We start from the raw sequence: 17115 nt of genomic DNA on the forward strand, positions 1-17115 counted from the left end.
TTTCCTTTACCCTTAACAACAAAGTCCATGCAAGTCATGAATGCCCCCTCCACTTTTCTACTTCCATCTCCATTGTCTGCCATATTCCCTCTCACGACTATCTTAGGTGCACACACCCTTCACCTTTCTCTTCCAAAGGCAGCTTAGAAAAATAGATGGGAGCTTCAAGCAAGGTTAGAGCCAAGCTTAACACCATGAAAACAAGCTTATGATAAGCCAGATAAGATGGGACTATGAATTTAAAACATTTTGGATCAGGAACCACAATAAGAAAATACTCTTTACATTGCAACCTAGTACACACACACACACACGCACACACATACAACAACAACAACCATTTTGTTAAACACTGTAATGTGGTCCTTAGGTGGTAGACACTCTGTTTCCATTTCCATGCTATTTCCTTCTCTTCCCTCCCCTGGGCTCTCCTCCTTCTTCCTTCCCTTCTCGTCTTTCCCTCATAAAAGTATTGGCTTTGAACCACAAATTGATGTCATGACTCACTGATGGATCATAACTTGTAGTTTGAAGCCCACTGGATACAAAGAGGTTTTGGGTTTGGGGAGTAAGGCTTGCAGGACTCTGGACCCCGAGGACCACTGGGAAATAAGAATAATTAGCTGGCGGTCGATCAGTCACCTTTGTATGAAGTTCCTGTTTCAACCCCTGTTATCTACAATTGCTTTGTTATTTTAGAAAGGAAACGGGGGTGTAAGTTCTGAATGTTTTCTATGCTTCTCTGTTAAAACATGAGTACATGGTCCACGTTCTCTTATTCACCTTCTAAGTGTCAGTGTTCTTATCTTAAAATAGGGATAATAATAATCCCTACCAATGCAGTTATCATGAAGATTATATGAGGAAATGTAATGAAAAGACTAGCATGTGTCTACACATAAAAAATATCCAGTTAAGGCTAAGGTGTGGGCCAGGCAATCCCTAACAGGCAGACATCACTAACATCATATTGCAAGCATAGAAACAGAGACTTACTGAGTTAGAGTAAATTTTCCCAAGATCCCACAATATTTCAGTGTAGCATTTTCCTGATCCACTTTGGAACCACTTAGAAATAAACAAAGGAGCTAGTCAGATAGGGATTGAGATCTGAGAGAATGTGACTTAGATACGTGGCAACAGTGGAACTTCAGAACTGACAAATGTGCACATGCATCCAGAGGTGGGCCCAGCGCAGAGGCTCCTCAAGGAGGGATAGAGACAACCCCTCTTGATAAGGAATGGGCCCACAGGCCTCCTTAAGTAGGGGTAGAGACTCCCCACCCCTTCATTGAGTGTCTCATTTGTAGTCCAGGCAGGTGCCCAAGAGAAAGGGAAGGGCTGAGCTACAAGCACCCAGCTTCTGTGCTCTAATTTGTCCATCCAACAGTTCACGCTTCCTCTAAAAGGGAAATCAAGAATTTTACCCTAATGGGTATTTCTCCATCTGGGACATGAGGCCTAAGGGAACAAACTTCCCTATGGTACTCCCCAGCCTTTTTTCTCTCCTAGCCCACTGAGTTAACCATTAAGTCTTTGATCTAGCAGTGGGTGCAGACCCTTCAGGGAAGATCAGCATCTCTCAGGACAGGTCTGCCCCCATCTCTCTGAGACTGATCTCCCCAAACAAAAGTTCAATATTTATCTTCATGATAGCACTACTGAGCATTTTGCCCTTTAAATTCTTAAATGGGTTAGAGCAACCGATTTGGATTTAAACCCTGACCTCCCTGAGTTCACAGCTGCAGTTTTGGAATGAAGGGTGGTCATGGAATATGGGGAGAACTCCAAGACAGTGAGGAACACAAACCAATAGAGTGCAGGAGGAAAATGTTAGAACTTCTATTTATTGATTTTTATAAATTGTGAAGAATCCTTTCTTATTAATCATTAATAATATCTGAGATATAGATGTATGGATTTGGGCTATATTTCAACAGGTCCTTGCTTTCTGAGCCAGGTAAGGTGCTGGGATAAAAAATGTTCTATTGTGAAAGCTTTCAATAGTGCTCCCACTTGTTCTCAGCATACCACGTTACATGTGCTGGGTTAACCATGATTACCTATTATCTTATCTGCTTTTAACTAAATTGATGGCTTTTTTTTTTGCCTTTTTATTGTTATGTTAATCACCATACATTACATCATTAGTTCTTGATGTAGTGTTCCATGATTCATTGTTTGTGCATAACACCCAGTGCTTCATGCAGAACGTGCCCTCCTTAATACCCATCACCAGGCTAACCCATCCCCCCACCACCCTCCCCTCTAGAACCCTCAGTTTGTTTTTCAGAGTCCATCGTCTCTCATGGTTGGTCTCCCCCTCCGATTTTCCCCCTTCATTCTTCCCTTCCTGCTATCTTCTTCTTTTTTTTTCTTAACATATATTGCATTATTTGTTTCAGAGGTACAGGTCTGTGATTCAACAGTCTTGCACAATTCACAGCGCTCGCCATAGCACATACCCTCCCCAAAGTTTATCACCCAGCCACCCCATCCCTCCCACCCCCCCACCACTCCAGCAACCCTCAGTTTGTTTCCTGAGATTAAGAATTCCTCATATCAGTGAGGTCATATGATACATGTCTTTCTCTGATTGACTTATATCACTCAGCATAACACCGTCCAGTTCCATCCATGTCGTTGCAAATGGCAAGATCTCATTCCTTTTGATGGCTGCATAATATTCCATTGTGTATATATACCACTGCTTCTTTACCCATTCATCTGTTGATGGACATCTTGGCTCTTTCCACAGTTTGGCTATTGTGGACATTGCTGCTATAAACATTGGGGTGCACACACCCCTTCTGATTCCTACATTTGTATCTTGGTGGTAAATACCCAGTAGTGCAATTGCTGGATTGTATGGTAGTTCTATTTTCAACTGTTTGAGGAACCTCCATACCGTTTTCCAGAGTGGCTGCACCAATTTGCATTCCCACCAACAGTGTAGAAGAGTTCCCCTTTCTCCGCATCCCCGCCAACATCTGTCATTTCCTGACTTGTTAATTTTAGCCATTCTGACTGGCGTGAGGTGGTATCTCAGTGAGGTTTTGATTTGGATTTCCCTGATGCCGAGCGATGTTGAGCACTTTTACATGTGTCTGTTGGCCATTTGGATATCTTCTTTTGAAAAATGTCTGTTCATGTCTTCTGCCCATTTCTTGATTGGATTATTTGTTCTTTGGGTGTTGAGTTTGAGAAGTTCTTTATAGATTTTGGATACTAGCCCTTTATCTGATATGTCATTTGCAAATATCTTCTCCCATTTTGTCGGTTGTCTTTTGATTTTGTGGACTGTTTCTTTTGCTGTGCAAAAGCTTTTTATCTTGATGAAATCCCGATAGTTCATTTTTGCCCTTGCTTCCCTTGCCTTTGGCGATGTTTCTAGGAAGAAGTTGCTGCGGCTGAGGTCGAAGAGGTTGCTGCCGGTGTTCTCCTTTAGGATTTTGATGGACTCCTGTCTCATGTTTAGGTCTTTCAACCATTTGGAGTCTATTTTTGTGTGTGGTGTAAGGAAATGGTCCACTTTCATTCTTCTGCATGTGGCTGTCCAATTTTCCCAACACCATTTGTTGAAGAGACTGTCTTTTTGCCATTGGACATTCCTTACTGCTTTGTCAAAGATTAGTTGACCATAGAGTTGAGGGTCCATTTCTGGGCTCTCGATTCTGTTCCATTGATCTGTGTGTCTGTTTTGTGCCAGTACCATACTGTCTTGGTGATGACAGCTTTGTAGTAGAGCTGGAAGTCCGGAATTGTGATGACGCCAGCTTTGCTTTTCTTTTTCAACATTCCTCTGGCTATTCAGGGTCTCTTTGGGTTCCATACAAATTTTAGGATTATTTGTTCCATTTCTTTGGAAAAAAGTGGATGGTATTTTGATGGAGATTGCACTGAATATGTAGATTGCTCTAGGTAGCATTGACATCTTCACAATGTTTGTTCTTCCAATCCATGAGCATGGAAAGTTTTTCCATTTCTTTGTGTCTTCCTCAATTTCTTTCATGAGTATTTTATAGTTTTCTGAGTACAGATCCTTTGCCTCTTTGGTTAAATTTATTCCTAGGTATCTTATGGTTTTGGGTGCAATTGTAAATGGGATCGACTCCTTGATTTGTCTGTCTTCTGTCTTGTTGTTGGTGTATAGGAATGCCACTGATTTCTGTGCCTTGATTTTATATCCTGCTACTTTACTGAATTCCTGTATGAGTTCTAGCAGTTTTGGGGTGGAGTCTTTTCGGTTTTCCACATACAGTATCATATCATCTGCAAAGAGTGAGAGTTTGACTTCCTCTTTGCTGATTTGGATGCCTTTGATTTCTTTTTGTTGTCTGATTGCTGTGGCTAGGACTTCTAATACTATGTTGAATAGCAGTGGTGATAGTGGACATCCCTGCCGCGTTCCTGACCTTAGGGGAAAAGCTCTTAGCTTTTCTCCATTGAGAATGATATTCGCTGTAGGTTTTTCATAGATGACTTTTATGATATTGAGGTATGTACCCTCTATCCCTATACTCTGAAGAGTTTTGATCAAGAAAGGATGCTGGACTTTGTCAAATGCTTTTTCTGCATCTATTGAGAGGATCATATGATTCTTGTTCTTTCTTTTGTTAATGTATCGTATCACATTGATTGATTTGCGGATGTTGAACCAGACTTGTAGCCCAGGGATAAATCCCACTTGGTCATGGTGAATAACCCTTTTAATGTACTGTTGGATCCTATTGGCTAGTATTTCGGTGAGAATTTTTGCATCCATATTCATCAAGGATATTGGTCTATATTTCTCCTTTTTGATGGGGTCTTTGTCTGGTTTTGGGATCAAGGTAATGGTGGCCTCATAAAATGAGTTTGGAAGTTTTCCTTCCATTTCTATGTTTTGGAACAGTTTCAGGAGAATAGGTATCAATTCTTCTTTAAATGTTTGGTAGAATTCCCCTGGGAAGCCATCTGGCCCTGGGCTTTTGTTTGTTGGGAGATTTTTGATGACTGCTTCAATTTCCTTTGTGGTTATAGGTCTGTTTAGGTTTTCTATTTCTTCCTGGTTCAATTGTGGTAGTTGATACATCTCTAGGAATGCATCCATTTCTTCAGCTTATCTAATTTGCTGGCATAGTGTTGCTCATAATATGTTCTTATAATTGTTTGTATTTCTTTGGTGTTGGTTGTGATCTCTCCTCTTTCATTCATGATTTTGTTGATTTGGGTCATTTCTCTTTTCTTTTTGATCAGTCTGGCCAGGGGTTTATCAATCTTGTTAATTCTTTCAAAGAACCAACTCCTAGTTTCGTTGATCTGTTCTACTGTTCTTTTGGTTTCTCTTTCATTGATTTCTGCTCTGATCTTTATGATTTCTCTTCTCCTGCTGGGTTTAGGCTTTATTTGCTGTTTTTTGTCTAGCTCCTTTAGGTGTAGGGTTAGGTTGTGTATTTGAGACCTTTCTTGTTTCTTGAGAAAGGCTTGTATTGCTATATACTTTCCTCTCAGGACTGCCTTTGCTGTACCCCAAAGATTTTGAACAGTTGTGTTTTCATTTTCTTTGGTTTCCATGAATTTTTTTAATTCTTCTTTAATTTCCTGGTTGACCCATTCATTCTTTAGTAGGATGCTCTTTAGCCTCCATGTATTTGAGTTCTTTCCGACTTCCCTCTTGTGACTGAGTTCTAGTTTCAAAGCACTGTGGTCTGAAAACATGCAGGGAATAATCCCAATCTTTTGGTACCGGTTGAGACCTGATTTGTCACCTAGGATGCGATCTATTCTGGAGAATGTTCCATGGGCACTAGAGAAGAATGTGTATTCTGTTGCTTTGGGATGGAATGTTCTGAATATGTCTGTGAAGTCCATTTGGTCCAGTGTGTCATTTAAAGTCTTTATTTCCTTGTTGATCTTTTGCTTAGATGATCTGTCCATTTCAGTCATGGGGGTGTTAAAGTCCCCCACTATTATTGTATTGTTGTCAATGTGTTTCTTTGCTTTTGTTATTAATTGCCTTATATAATTGGCTGCTCCCATGTTAGGGGCATAGATATTTACAATTATTAGATCTTCTTGTTGCATAGACCCTTTAAGTAGGATATAGTGTCCTTCCTCATCTCTTATTACAGTCTTTGGTTTAAAATCCAATTTGTCTGATATAAGGATTGCCACCTCAGGTTTCCTTTAGTGTCCATTAGCATGGTAAATGGTTTTCCACCCCCTCACTTTCAATCTGGGGGTGTCTTTGGGTCTAAAATGAGTCTCTTGCAGACAGCATATTGATGGGTCTTGTTTTTTAATCCATTCTGATAGCCTGCGTCTTTTGATTGGGGCATTTAACCCATTTACATTCAGGGTAACTATTGAAAGATAAGAATTTAGTGCCATTGTATTGCCTGTAAGGTGACTGTTACTGTATACTGTCTGTGTTCCTTTCTGGTCTATGCTGCTTTTAGGCTCTCTCTTTGCTTAGAGGACCCCTTTCAATATTTCTTGTAGGGCTGGTTTCATGTTTGCAAATTCCTTTAGTTTTTGTTTGTCCTGGAAGATTTTTATATTTCCTTCAATTTTCAATGACAGCCTAGCTGGATATAGTATTCTTGGCTGCATATTTTTCTCATTTAGTGCTCTGAAGATATCATGCCAGTCTTTTCTGGCTTGCCGGGTCTCTGTGGATAGGTCTGTTGCCAATCTAATGTTTCTACCATTATAGGTTACATATCTCTTCTCTGAAGCTGCTTTCAGGATTTTTTCTTTGTCTCTGAGACTTATAAGTTTTACTATTAGATGTCAGGGTGTTGACCTATTTTTATTGATTTTGAGAGGGGTTCTCTCTGCCTCCTGGATTTTGATGCCTGTTTCCTTCCCCACATTAGGGAAGTTCTCTGCTATAATTTGCTCCAATATACCTTCTGACCCTCTCTCTCTTTCTTCTTCTTCTGGGATCCCAGTTATTCTAATGTTGTTTCTTCTTATGGTATTGCTTATCTCTCGAATTCTGCCCTTGTGATCCAGTAGTTGTTTATCTCTCTTTTTCTCAGCTTCTTTATTTTCCATCATTTGGTCTTCTATATCACTGATTCTCTCTTCTGCCTCATTTATCCTAGCGGTTAGTGCCCCCATTTTTGATTGTGCCTCATTAATAGCGTTTTTGATTCGATTTGGTCAGATTTTAGTTCTTTTATTTCTCCAGGAAGGGTTTCTCGAATAACTTCCATGCTTTTTTGAAGCCCAGCTAGTATCTTTTAACATCATGATTCTGAACTCTAGGTCCGACATCGTACTAATGTCCGTATTGAGTAGGTCCCTGGCAGACGGTACTACCTCTTGTTCTTTTTGCTGAGGTGATTTTTTTCGTCTTGTCATTTTGTCCAGAGGAGAATAGATGAATGAGAGAACAAAATGCTAACAGGTTAACAACGTCCCCAGCAAATATACTCTAAACAAATCAAAAAAGACCTGAAACCAGGGGGAAAGAGAGGGAAAGAAAGAAAAAAGAAAGAGAAAAAAAGATAAAAACAAACAAAAACAGAACAAAACAAAAAAAAAACACAGAATATGATCAAATATGATCAGGTTAGTGCATAGATCCGTGCCACACACTAGATTTTGGGCGTATTTTGGTCTGTTAGAAGAAAGTGCCTCCTAAAATTTTAAAGAAAGAAAGACTTGTATATGTACAAAATAAGGGCTGATACAATGAAGGGATGGAAGATGACTGTAAAGATGAAAATTATAAAAGATTTTATAAAAGGAATTGATAAGAAGTTGTTTGAAAAAAGAAAGAAGAAGATTTAAAAAAGAAAAAAAGAAAAAGGGGGAGAGAATGCGATCAGGCAGGAGACTAGAAGAAAGCCATACACTAGAGATTTGGGGTATATTTTGATCTGTTAGAAGAAACTGTATCTCAAAATTTTAAAGAGAGAACAACTTATATATATATGCCAAAAATAAGGGTATCTACTACAAAGGGATAGAATATGACTCTAAAAATGAAAAATAATTTTTTTTTTCAAAAAGCGATTGATAAGATGTTGGTTGAAAAAGGGAAAAAGAAAAATGAAAAAAAAAAAACAGTTAAAAAATTAACTTTGAAAAACTAATGCATCATGGTATAAAAGCCATGAATTCTATGTGCAGTATTCCCCTAGCGCTGGAGTTCTCCTGTTCTCCTTGATCGGTAAACTTGGTCTTGGCTGGCTGTTCTTGCTGATCTTCTGGGGGAGGGGCCTGTTGCTGTGGTTACCAAATGTCTTTGCTGGAGGCGGAATTGCCCCGCCCTTGCTGGTCCGGGCTAAGCAATCTGCTCGGGTTTGCTCTCAGGAGCTTTTGTTCCCTGCAAGCTTTCCGTACAGCTTTGGAAGACGAGAGTGAAAATGGTGGCCTCCCAATCTCTGCCCCAGAGGAGCTGAGAACTCGGGGCCCCACTCCTCAGTGCGCCCCCAGAGAAAACAGTCACTCCCCTCTCCCCAGTCTCCGGCCGCACTCCGTGCTCACCCGGCCTGTGACCGAGCGTTTCTATCTCTGGCACCCGACTCGGTGTGGAGTCTCCAAACCCAGCAGATCCCTGCGGTGTGCTCCTGCACCGCTCCTCCCGGGGGAGGAAGGGGAGACTCCCCGGATCTGCCGCTTGTTGGGTCCCTGCTGGAGGAGCAGTGGCCCGACTGGGCCACGGATCACAGTTTATGGCAACCCCGAGCTGAGAGCCCGCGCCTCGGCTCTGTCTCTGCAGCCGGCTTCCCTGCTCCGATACCTGGGAGCTCTGCTGCACTCAGGCACCCCCGGTCTTTCTGTGACCCCGAGGGTCCTGAGACCCCACTGTCCCGCGAGGGTTCCACCCCCCGCTTAGCCACTGGAGCGACGTCCCTCCGCAGAGCCGACTTCTCAAAGTTCCGATTTTGTGGTCCACGGCTCTATCACTTGCCAGAAGCGGCCGACGGAGGCCCCCTCCCCCGCCATCTATCCTCCCGAATATCGCCTCGGATTCACTTCTCCGCACGTCCTACCTTCCAGTAAGTAGCCGCTTTTCTGTTCAGAGAGTTGTTGGTCTTCTTCTCTTCGATCTCCTGTTGCGTTCGTAGGTGTTCAGAATGGTTTGATCCCTATTCAGCTGAATTCCTGAGACCAGGTCTCCCACTCCTCCGCCATCTTGCTCCTCCCCCCCAATTGATGGCTTTTTTGGAAGGTTTTATTTATATATTAGAGAGAGAGAGAACGAGTGGGGAGAGGGACAGAGGAAGAGGGAGAGGCAGGCTCCCTACTGAGCAAGGAGCCCAATGTGGGACTTGATCCCAGGACTCCAGGATCATGACCTGAGCCGAAGTCAGACACTTAACAAACTGGGCCACCCAGACGCCCCTAACTAAATTGATCTTCAGAAAATGAACAAATGATATGAAATGAGTTCTTTAAAGCAATCAAATAAGGTGAACAACATGAACACATCATAGATCCAAGATGACAAAAGCAAACTTAATCAGGTCACAAGAAAAGGAATAGATGATACTTCTACTTTTAGGCTGAGTACTTCTTCAGTGACATTTGAAGTAAAAGCAGACATAATCTTGTAGGATCTGATAAGAAATGGGCCAAAGCATTGGAAATCATGAAGAAAACTAGTGGGCAGAATGAATTTGCAGCCAAGTTTAGTAAAGAAAAGTGTAATGTACTTTTCTTTGAGATGTTAACTATTGATAATATGAGGCAATCATAATTACTAAATGTATAAAATAATGCCTATTTAATTTTTTAAAAAAATTTTTAAAAAGATTTTATTTATTTATTTGAGAGAAAGAGAGAGCAAGAGAGAGCATGAGTGGGGGGGAGGGGTAGAGGGAGAACCCGACTCCCTACTGAGCAGAGAGCCAGATGTGGGACTCAGTTCCAGGACCCTGGGATCATGACTTGAGCCAAAGGCTGACACGTAACCAACTGAACCCCACAGGCACCTGCCTATTTAGTTTTTATTATAAGTATTTATTTGATATGTTTGTTTATATATTAGTACAGTCATATATGTATAATTTACATATTAAAATTTGGAAAAGTACAGTCATATATATGTAAAATTTACATATTATAATTTGGAAAAGTAAAAGTAAAAGTTTTTGAATGTCTATATATAATATATATAAGCAAGTATAAATTAATAAATAAATAAGTAATGACATTCAAAAAAATTTTACTGAGAGAGTAGACAACCAGATCAGAACAAATTGGAAGACTACTCTTACAGATGTCTGCAATCTTACTGCATATTCCTCTAAAGCTCAACAGAAAGGAATTCTGGAACCAGATAGAACCTCTCCCATGACAGTGAGGGCACCATACAGACCAAATAGGGGTCAATTAAAGTTGGAAACTCCCTTTATATTTTTCAAGAACCCATAGATTAATCAAACACATATTCCTTCAATGTAGAATTTCTCAGACCTTTAAAATGTTAATGTGCATTGAGAATTTTCATGAAGTGAATAATATTCAGCACTTCCCTGAATGATTTCAGAGTCCCTTGTGCCTCCGAACATGTGTGCACAAGCGTGCACGTATGTGGGGAGTATGTGCATAGCATCTCAAAAGACTCGCTTCATAGAACGCAGTTTTGAGGTAACACTGAGACAATTCTTTCTCTTCTCTGCTCACATTTCATTTGCAAATGATATCAATAGGCCCGTCAAGCAAATGCATTTTGTCATGAGCTTTTCCTTCTTTGGACCTTCAGACAGTTCTCTAGAGACAACTCTATTCAAAGCTGTTCACATTAGTTTTAGGCAAGAAAGTCCTAAGGAAGTATTTGAGGATGGTGGTTTGTATTTAAGTGCAGGTGTCATATATAAATTTTAAGGGGTAGTTGGTTTTCCATGCTGTGACTTGAAAGGACTGGTGCATGGGTGGCTCAGCCTATGAAAGACAACCACTCTTGACAATAGCCAAGACTGAAGTACATTCCAGTTTGCCAGCAGGCAGAGTACTAGTCTCCAAAGATATCCACTTCCTGATTCCCAGAACCTATGAATATGTTGTCTTATGTGGCAAATGTACTTTGCAGGTGCGATTAAATTAAAATTTTGTGGTGGGGTAATTATCTTTAATTTTTTCAGCAAATGGGTATCTGGTGTGGTTACCAATGGAATCACATGGTCCTTAAAATTGGAAGGAGACCAAAGAGAGACAGAAGATGTGATTATGGAAATACAGCGTTGCTAGCTATAAAGATGTAAAAGAGCCATGAACCAAGGGATGTGGGTGGTCTCTAGAAGCTGGGAAAGGCAAGGAAAAAGATTCCTTTCTAGGACATTAAGAAAGGAACACAGCCTCCTAACACCTTGACTTTAGCCTTGCGAGGAGCATGCTGGATTTCTAGTCTACAGAACTGCAAGATGAAAAATTTGTGTTGTTTAAAGCTACTGAGTTGGTAGTAATTCTTTACTACAACGATAAGAAACTAATACAGCCCTGCAGAAAGACTTTTCTGGCTTTCTTTCCTTCTCTCTCTTTCTCTCTTTTGAGGGTAATCTGAATATGCCTTTGCTCCTTACTGGAACCTGCCTAAGGAATTCCCAATCTCTCCCAATACAAAGTATCTCAGGGCCCCATGGACTACCAGGATGGCTCCCTCTCCTGGAGTGGCAAGAGCTGAAACTCCTGCTTTGTTCTGGGGTAGGGCTGGCTCCTCACCGCAAGATTCAAGGAAGGCAAATGGCAGCTTTAACACTTGTTTAATTGCTCTACTTACCTCTGGAAAATTTCTCTCATTTGGAAGGAGGAAAAGGAAAATAATCTTTAACCAGATTAAAACTGATTCTGAATAATTATCTTCAGGACTTGATCTATCTATATTATCAATCTGCATAAATCAATATTTTCCTTATTCTCAACTTCCCAAAGTTTAATCATTCAGTAGTTGTTTAGTTGTTGTGTGTGTGTGTGTGTGTGTGTGAATTAATCTGAGAATCCTGTCAAATCACTCCTCAAGTCTCAATATTGCACAGACACAACCTCCTTAAAATGCCATGGACTCTCCAGTTACATATTTTTTAAAGATTTATTATTATTATTTGAGAGAATGAGAGAGAGAGAGAGAGAACACGAGAGGGGGGAGGGTCAGAGGGAGACACAGACTCCCCGCCGAGCAGGGAGCCCGATGTGGGACTCGATCCCAGGACTCCAGGATCATGACCTGAGCCGAAGGTAGTCACTTAACCAACTGAGCCACCCAGGCGCCCTCCACTTACCATATTTTAAATACTTTATTAGTAACGTGTCCTCTTACTCCAGGTTAAGGAATTGCCCCATTCTTCATGGTAACATTGTTAGAGGTAATAAATACAGGCAGTGTAGTGAGAACAGCAACAGCCTTTCAAAAATTATGTACCTGAACATCCGATTAAGATCAGCAGTTTAATAGTCAATTACAATTTTTATAACAGCCTTAATGTAAATGTCTGTTGCTGCTTATATTGTTTTCTCAGCTTGACTGTGAACTTTTTATATATTGGAGATTGAATTGATCCTTTATAAAAACCTTCTTAAGAATTGTAAATTTTGGAGTGCCTGAGTGACTCAGTCGGTTGAGCACGAACTTTTGACTTTGGCTCAGGTCATGATTTCATGGGTCATGGAATCAAGTCCTGCATTGGGCTCCATGCTCAGTGGGGAGACTGCTTGTCCCTGTCCCCTGTCCCTCCCCCTCTGTCCATCCTCTCAAATGCTCTCTCTCTCTCAAATAAATAAATAAATAAAATCTTTAAAAAAAAAGAATTGGAAATTTTATCAGACACATTCGATTTATGTTACTGGCTTCTTTGTGATTGTGTTTATATACATTTAAAACTTGGTTCTCAAATTTTAAAGGTCAAAAGTGTGGGAATTGAATTGGTTCAGCCCCGCTGTACTTGGAGAACAAGATTTTGAAAGTTTCTAGAAAGTGGCAAAATAATAATTTTACTCCAAATCCTCCTTTGAGCTATTTATATCTTCCTGCTACCCATCTTTGTATTACAGATTCGAACAGTCCAGAATATCAACACTGTATTATTTACCATGCCACAAAGTGTTTACAGTTCTGCTTTGAGCCGACATCTGTTACAAATCGCACATTACTTAGAACAATCTAAAGAAAGCTTTTTATGTGAAGCAGCACCTGTATCACAAAGGCATTATTGCATTTGAAGGAAGGCTTGTCTCTGAGCCTGATGCCATATGCTAAATACTAATGATAATAAAAATCTATCTACTGGCACTACAGACCAAAATACAAATATCTTGCTACAGTATTTTCTGCTCAGGGAATAATGTACGTATCTCTGGGGTGCCTTTTTCTTTTCTGACCTGTATACAAATGGGAGGGTTATTGCTTTGGTCTGAAAACTTGCCTGGTTTATACAATAGGGCCAAACCAATTATCTTCTTAGCTGACCTATTTTGGAAAATATTGCAGATATTTGCATTGCACAAGGGAGTGTTTTACCATGACAAGCACAATTTGGATCGATAGAATTCCATCAAGAGGACTTTTTCTTTTCTCAAAAGATTATTTGTTCACAACACCTCACCTTATGGCTCAACTTTTGGAATTGCTAAGACACTACAAAAAGGCTTCAACACAAAGTGCTTGTACTCCCAAAGTTTTTACCCCTAGCACAACAGGGAGCCGGGAATATTCTGGTGGGGAGAGAATGGTTCACAGGAAAACGCCACCATGAGTTTCTTCCTCAGGACCAGTAATGAGCATGGCATTTCCTCTTTTGCATTAACACTTTGTAAATGTACCAGCTTCATTCCTCAGAAGCAGTAGTTATCATATCCATCTTGCTTTCAACCTAGGTCTTCCATGACTTCCCTTTCCTCCTCCCAGCTTATTTAACCTCATCTCATCAAATTCTTCTCCCTCCACTACTCTTGGGGTTTAAGTAATGATAATTGTTAACCAAATGAGAAAAAGACACAGATATCAGATAGGGTGTCAAATACCCACTTCTTTTGTTGGTAGAGCAGGGTTGGAGATTGTGGCTTTGATAAGACCGAACAACAAAAGCCTCTCTTCTTCCATCTCTCCAAAATACAGCATTCTACCCTAGTGAGTTTGTTCACTAATTGGAGGAGAAAAGAGCAAAGAGGAGAAGGAACATGGCCTTTGGGCTCACAGGTTCCAAGGGAGAGAACCAAAGAAAGTCTAAGACAAACATGCATAATGATCCATTTCCCAAGGTCACCAATCAAATAAACCCTTCTTTCCTTGGGAGGGAAAGAGTAAAGAGCCGGAGAGAAAGAGTTTCTCTGTTATCTGAAATTATTTATTCCTCAAAAAATTAAACATAAAAATGCCATATGATTCAGCAATTCCACTTCTAGGCATATATTTGAAGAAAACAAAATCAATACGTTGAAGAGATATCTTCATCCTCATGGTCAAGACAGCATTATTTACTATAGTCAAGAAATGAAAACAATCTAAATGGCCATTAACAGATGAAAGGATAAAGAAAATGTGATTACACACACACACACACACACACACACGTGAATATATATATATAGGAACCATATTCATATATATATGTATTTATACATGTATAAATATAAGGATACTATTAAGCCAAAAAAGAAGGAAATTCTGCAATTTATGACAGTACAGATGGAGCTTTAAGACATTATGCTAAGTGAATAAGACAGAGATAGACAAATACTATATGATTTTACTTATATGTGGAATCTAAAACAAATAAACAAACCAAACTCAGGTCTCTGGTTCAGGAAACAAATCTGCTGTCTGTGTTGCAAGTAGACACTATCACTGTTCTTCCAGGGTTTTTTCTTCTATAAACGTTCTTGTAAAGATAATCTGAGACAATACCTGCTACATAATGTGTACAAACAGCACAAAGAATTGCCTTCCAACAGGAGGAACAGATGGGACAAGTAGAAAATAGCTAGCAAGGTAGTAGGCTTTAATCCAGTCATAGCAATAATCACATTTAATGTGATTAGATTAAAAGAGTAGCTTAAAGACAGAAATTGTCAAATTGGATAAGATAGAAAGACCTAACTATGCTATCTACCAGAAACTTATTTTAAATACAAAGGCATTGATAGGTTAAACATAAAAGAATAGGAAAGATATGCTGTGCAAAGAGCAACCATAAAAGGTTAGAGTATCTATATTAAACAAAAGAAAGCAGGATTTAGACAAGACATATTATTAGAGATTATAAGGAATATTGCAAAATGATAAAAGAGTTGACTGTCCAAGAAGATATAATAATCCTAAATGTGGATGCACCTAGCCACAGAGCTTCAAAATGCATGAAGCAAAAACTGGAGAAATAGACAAAGGAGAAATAGACAAAAGACAAATATAGAAGACTATTTCAACACTCTGAGTATTTAATAGAGAAAGTAGACAGGAAATCAGTAAGAATACAGAAGACCTGAATAACACTATTAGATGACATGACTTAATTTATAGAATATTTCACCCAACAACACCTGACCACATGCTCTTGTCAAGTAAACATAAAAAAATTCATCAATATAGATTGTACTTGAGGCCATAAAGTAAACCCTAACAAATTTAAAAAGGATAGAAATCATGTGAAATGTGCTCTTGTGCCATTGTAGAAGTAAACTATAAGCAATAAGAAAGATATTTGGAAAATTCTAAAATATTTCTAAATGACAAATGTGTTGAAGAGGGAATTTCAATAGAACTTTAAAAATATTTTGAAATAAAATAAAAATAAAAATTTGTGGAATTCACTAAAGCAGTATTTAGAGGAAAATTTATAGCACTACGTGCTTCTATTAGAAAAAAGAAAGATCTCAAGTCGATAATCTAAGCTTCTACTTTAAGAAACTAGCAGAAAAGAACAAAGTAACACAAGCAGAAGGAAGGGAATAATAAATACAAGAACGGAAATCAATAAAACTGAAAACAGATAAACAACAGAGAAAAGTTTATGAAACTAAAAGTTGGGTTTTTTAAAGGAAACAATAAAAACAACAACAATAAAACTGAATTGATAAACCTCTGGCCAACTGAGCAAAAAATAAAAATAGAGAAAGAGAAAAAAACACATAAATTACAGGTTTTAAAATTTTCTCAAAGTATAAAGTTGTATCAGATTATGAGGTTTAAAAAAAATACAGGGCTATTCTCTCACCACAAAAGATGACTGTATTATGTACTCTGTAAATAGTTACTGAGCTAAATTGAATAGGAGTCCCTGGTAGCATGGAGCAAAGACTAAGATCAAGTAATAAATGGTTTGGTATTTGCCAAATTTATTGCCTATATAGTTAAGTACTATCCGTGAATTGAGATTTTTGCCTGAGTTTAGTGCATGCAAGTCCATGTTTAGATTAATTTCACTGATAAATTTTAAAAAGTTATTACATGAAAATATTAGAATTACGCATTTGAATTTTGATTCTGATCTTTCTACCAGAAATACTAGTAATGAGTCTAATGTAGGGTCTGTTAAAAATTAGTTGGGAGTTCACTTTAAGAGATGAGTTCTGGGGATGCCTGGATGGCTCAGTCGGTTAAGAGTCTGACTCTTGATTTGGGCTCAGTTCCTGATCTTGGGGTTCTGAGATCCAGCTCCTATTGGGCTCCATGCTCAGAGCAGAGTCAGCTTGTCCCTCTCCCTTCTACTCTGCCCTTCCTCTGCCCTCTCTTAAATAAATAAATAAATAAATAAATAAATTAATAAATAAATTAATAAATTAATAAATAAAATCTTTAATAAAAAAAGAGATGAGTTCTGGTGTATGACCATTGCATTTGCTAATCTTTACCAAATATGCCTTTGACCTGGGGTTTGATGGGTGTCTACCTTGGATGAATATTTAGGGAAAGTTCAATTCCAATTCCATTTTATTAACTTGGAATGTATATAGCTATGATCTAGTAAATACCACTCTTGCCTATTACCATTATACATTATAACTGCATATGTGGTTGTCATAGTTATGTCTATATTCATCATTAATTTTTCCTCCAAAGTAGATTTATTACTTGCAAGGAATTCCACTTCCAGGGTCTACCAGGTCCTCCTGTAGAGAGCAGGTGCAAGCAAATACAAAACCCTTGTCCCGTTCAGTGTCCTTTTGTACTGGAGTTTTTTACTT

This window comes from Eumetopias jubatus, unplaced genomic scaffold, assembly GCF_037043125.1.
Source record: "Eumetopias jubatus isolate StellerSeaLion01/CBP00866 unplaced genomic scaffold, mEumJub1_p1.0 scaffold_3, whole genome shotgun sequence".
NCBI classification, from domain to species: Eukaryota; Metazoa; Chordata; class Mammalia; order Carnivora; family Otariidae; genus Eumetopias; species Eumetopias jubatus.